At 40.2% G+C, this 5,364-nt stretch overlaps 1 protein-coding gene across 3 annotated transcripts in view; it reads right to left on the bottom strand.

Annotated features, from left to right (window-relative positions):
- The window catches only part of LOC117419743 (synapsin-3-like), a 198,558-nt gene that overhangs the window by 101,290 nt on the left and 91,904 nt on the right, over window positions 1-5,364 (bottom strand). The gene's annotated exons all lie outside the window — the stretch shown is intronic.

The raw sequence follows: 5,364 nt of genomic DNA, 5'->3' as shown, positions 1-5,364 counted from the left end.
TTATTTCCTGAATTCTCATTACATCTGAAAACACAAACCCTTTTCTACCCTTAAAATAAAAGATGGATTGAAAAAGGTGAACGAGAAAGCTGATGGAGTCTGTAATCAGTGAGGAATGCTCACGTATCCCTCCCGGAGAAATGTAAACACCTTGCAGACTTGTTATGTTTAATCGGTGGTTCACAGTGTTATGGCAGGTCTTTCAAATGCTTCAATCCAGTGACTGTGTGTCTGCAGCGTGTAATGAATCTCCTCCTAGCAGCTGATCAGTTAATAACACCGAGACCCGCACTTACCTGTTGACTACAGAGCTCACTCTTTAGTTGAATGGTATGTCGCTGGTCTTTGAACTGCATGGTCTGCAGTCTGTGTCCAGCCTTTGCCTTCCCATTTCATTTAATGGGCTGAGATACCAAGTCATTACAAGTGTATAGTTTTGTTCTTTATATGTCTGAATCCCTGTACCCTCCACTGGGTCTCGTACCACTGAGCACACGATGGGTAATCTGTGTGGTGGCTAAGTTCTGGTACCAACGCCATTGCCCTTTCAAGAGCATTAGAGCATTCAGGCACAGTAAGTCAGTCTACATGCCTTCCATTGTCCCAACACTTAAAACACTGTGACAATCACAGCACCCCATCCTGTTATATCCCTTACTGTTGCAGGACAACATTAGAAACTTCATGGTGATTCTGTGGCGGTGAGATCCAGCCTTTACTGGCTTTTCTGGTTGGTTCTCCCAACAGATAATAATTATCTCACCACGATAGCCTTTTGTTTATCCATAACATAACACTTAATACTGCTAATTCTAGAAACAATAAAGTAATATATTCAATGAAAACCATTTGGACAAGATGTCTTTTTCAATGTCTCCTAAAAGGCTTTTAGTCCAATTGTCTTTGAATTTATTAGGTTTCTTTTAAGAACATAAGAAAGTTTACAAACGAGAGGAGGCCATTCAGCCCATCTTGCTCGTTTGGTTGTTAGTAGCTTATTGATCCCAGAATCTCATCAAGCAGCTTCTTGAAGGATCCCAGGGTGTCAGCTTCAACAACATTTAGTATTTCTAAACATTGCGTTTAAAACTGGGTTCCTGGTGTCAGTACCTAGGTAAACGGCTAGTTTCACAGACCCCACTTAGCACTAACCTTGGACTATCCAATGTTAATTTAGGTAAGGCAGTCCAAGATTAGTTAAGCAGGGTCTGTGAAACCAGCCAATAGCGTTTAACCCAATGCATGCTTGGCTTATATGTAGGGTTTGACATTTTTGGTTTTATGATCAACATTATTATTATAGCTACATAAATATGAAACCTTAAATCAGAGTACCAGGATGAATGTTTAATCTTAGGAAAAAATGTAAATAACTTCTTGTATGCTAAGATTAATTACTACAGTACGCTATAGTCATACGATGGGGTGGGCAGAAATAAAAAAAACATGAACTGTAGTGTGATAGATAAGCATGAGTTAATGGGCATTGTAGCAGGGCAGAGCCCTGCCTGTAAATAATATTGTTATGTGGTGGTGGCTGGCAGGGATGGGGTTACTTTCCTATCCCTGCCAAAATACATGTGAGAATGTGGCTGGAGCTAATTGAATCATTGATAATTAGGCTCCAGCCACATGCTATAAAAAGGGGAAAAATCCTTTGTTTGGGAGAGGTGTTTTGGGTGAGTGGTTGTTGGTTTGTGCTGTGTTTATATTTTTGAAAAAGAAGTGTAGTGAAGGCGAATGCCCAGCCTACCTTTTTGTATTTTGTTTAAACCTTTTGTTTTGGCCCTTGCGCCAGTTGTTTTGTGATTTGTTTTACTGTGAAAGTTCTGTTTTGTTTAACTGTTTTATTTTTGCTCTGTGAGCAGTGTTTTGTTTGTCTTTTTGATTTCCCTTTTGTTGATTAAACTGCGCAGAAGCGCGTTAACTGCAGTTCCTTGTCTCTGAGTCTCCTTGCCTGCCGAATAACATCTGGGCCCACGACGCTACCCTGTCACATATGGTGTCAGAGTGGGATAGCGCCCCCTAGAGACTCGGAGCGGGACTGTAGTTTTAAAAAAAAAAAAAAAAAAAAAAAAAAAAACAGTTAAACAAAACAGAACTTTCACAGTAAAACAAATCACAAAACAACTGGCGCAAGGGCCAAAACAAAAGGTTTAAACAAAATACAAAAAGGTAGGCTGGGCATTCGCCTTCACTACACTTCTTTTTCAAAAATATAAACACAGCACAAACCAACAACCACTCAACCAAAACACCTCTCCCAAACAAAGGATTTTTCCCCTTTTTATAGCATGTGGCTGGAGCCTAATTATCAATGATTCAATTAGCTCCAGCCACATTCTCACATGTATTTTGGCAGGGATAGGAAAGTAACCCCATCCCTGCCAGCCACCACCACATAACAATATTATTTACAGGCAGGGCTCTGCCCTGCTACAGGCATAAAATGAAATCTATTACTTCTCACAATTCTCGATTCAAAATGCATGCAGAGTTCTATGTTGCCGGAAATCCTAATGTGGACATCCTCCCTTCAATACAGTAAGTTAATGTTTGTATATGTATTAGTGAAATATGCATTCAAATGCTGCAGTGTAGAGGGGTTGGGGTAGCAGCGAATGTCACACCTTCTAAGGCAGGACAGCACAGCTAACCTCCTACCAACATCATCTAAGAAGGGTGCAAGGTTTACTCTGACTGAAGCATAACATTGAACAAACAGACATGGCCCTCGTTTACCACGGCTTAACTACTGCCAGACCACACATGTTTATTGGGTGCTACTAATGATCAAGTAATATTGTTCACTTAGGAAGAAAAGGTTAAACCAATTCAAGGGGTGGGAGTTAGTTTCCAGCTTGAAATTATAAATTGATGCTCCAAAAACCAACACTGAAGTATCAGGAACGACATGACACCACTAAGATCAGACAGACAGACAGACTGCATATTACCACTATCTCTTGTACTATGAAATACTCAATGCTAGTCTTAATACAAAACTAGAAGTCTTTCTTAAAAGTCTTTAATGTTTTGGGTGTGGAAATCTCTAAAGAGAAGTGAGTGTGTGCTGGTCTTGCACATAGCAAACATTAATCTTGTGTCAGAGTGAATAACTTAATTATTGCTAGGCGACGTATGCAGAGGAGAGAAAATTTAAAATGAAGGACTTAGTCGAAACGTTTCTCAAAGATTATTTTAGTATTACTGCACCTTCATCTAATTATAAGGGAGGGTTATTCAATATGAGAAAAGTGCAACTGGAAATGGATTCATTAGGCCATGAAAAGAAGAAAATCCATTGTCCCCTCAGGGGTTAGATTATACTAATTGGGATAAATGATACCTCATTGATCACAGGGAAGTTGCAAGGTCGAGAGAGAGGGAATTACAAGGGGCAGTCAGTCACAGAGAGACCCTGCTGTTTGAAATTCGACTCTGTGCAGACAGCCCACCTCAACATACTGGTAGACAGAGGCTTTGTATCACAGCCCCAAACCCAAGGGGCTAGCGTGGAGCATGCAGCAACCCCTATTACAATGATACAGACAAATAGACAGATTGAAACTATAAATACATGGTATGAGACTCAAGTCATGTAGTCAGGGATACAAAGAAAATACATTAGAGGTGTCAGTTATCAAGGAAGATTTGGTCAACACTCACCTATATTAATAGTCTGTGGAGCTGAATCTCATTACAAATGCACATGTATCAACAGTTCATCAGTATACATTAAGTGGTTCTCAAGATACAGCTTTAAACAGCTCATTCACAGGTTGTGAAACAAATCATTCACCTAAACCTTTTTCAAAATTCGTGATTCTGAGACCCTTAAGAACATCAGAACGCCCATATTGTTTTATCACATAGAATGACTGGTTCTCAACACATACTGTGGGTAAAGATTTCTATTATATACCCCCTTTGACTGTCACCCTAAGCGGGGATTATAATAATAATAATAATAATAATAATACCAACTTAGCTACAGGACACAGGTCTGCATGTTCAAAGCAGTGCTATGCAGTGTAGGATTGCTTTCTAATTACCCATCCACAGCTTACCTTACATGTTGAAATATTGACCATTGAACCACCTTCCAGTTCTGTCTACCTGGGGGCAGTGATTGACGATACTTCACATCTTTCACAGTGGACTAAACTTGGGTTCAGTTTTGCAACAAAAGCAGGGGAAGATGATCACAGCGGTGTGCGGGGTGAGAAGAGACCTGCGCGTACTGATTGCCAAGAGACAGGAGTAACAATGAAGGGATTGGTTCTTTTCTGACGTTCAGCGCTGTCTGACTGTACCTCCAACATGAGTGATGAGCTATCTTTCTCTCTTTAAGATCACAATACCATAAACACCAGTACATGCAGCTCCAACACACAATGGAGACACTTGGTCTAAATCCTTTGGATTGGTCCATCAGGGAGTGCAGTACTACAAATACCAGCATTGGGGGCTGGGGGCTAGTAAAAACACACACAAGCTGGTCACATTGCAAACAACAGAAAGCTGCAGCTTCCCCTTTGTACTTGGATCAGGTGAAGCTCTAGGATTTTACTGTCATACGAGAGAAACTGTGTTGGTAATGTTAAACCAGTTTGCTGAAGGCATAAGTAGAGTTGCTAAGGTAACTTAGGTATAATATGATTGGAGATTGGAAAGAATGTGCAGAAATGTATGGGAATGGAAAATATGGTAAACCATTAACCACATAACCTTGTAAAATAGAGTAGATAGTGGTTAGTTGCACTTGAATGGAGTAACAAGTGAATGGCTAATTTCTATTGATACTTACAGTAGTAAGATAACAAAAACAGACTCTAGTCACGTATGTCCTGAGCCCAGTTTATTATAAATACCAGGCATAAGGGTGACACAGACAGAGAAACCTCTAATACCTCCAGGGCTCTGTCCAGGTAATCCGATCAATTGCCTAGTTCTGTTAATGCTTGTGGCACGTATTGTATCTAAACAATAACGTTCAATGTAGAATGTAATGTGGGTAATTGGAACTAATAAACGGTAAACATTGTTAAGATTTGTTAAGGTCTGGTCTCATCCTTATAGTGCAACGAAGTAATTAATTCCATGTTTAACTTAATTCATAAACCTTACAATGCTGTTAATCTGTGACTTGTTTGTGAGAGGAGTGTGGGGCAGGTAGATAAGACAGAAGAAAACCAGAAAGTTCTTCTTTTCTTGGGCAGGGTACTGTAGGGGTACTGCAGTTATTCCATGAGTGAGGATGGCTGAATAACCCATGAGCCCCTGCAGATAGCCACGGGAGCCCTTATGTAAGCACTGACCCACAACAGAGTGTGCGGTAGGACATATCTTACCACATGCCTG

Source organism: Acipenser ruthenus, chromosome 14 (assembly GCF_902713425.1).
Source record: "Acipenser ruthenus chromosome 14, fAciRut3.2 maternal haplotype, whole genome shotgun sequence".
Classification (NCBI taxonomy): Eukaryota; Metazoa; Chordata; class Actinopteri; order Acipenseriformes; family Acipenseridae; genus Acipenser; species Acipenser ruthenus.
The sequence above is the reverse complement of the archived record's forward strand: the minus strand, read 5'-3'. Positions and strand labels throughout refer to the sequence as shown.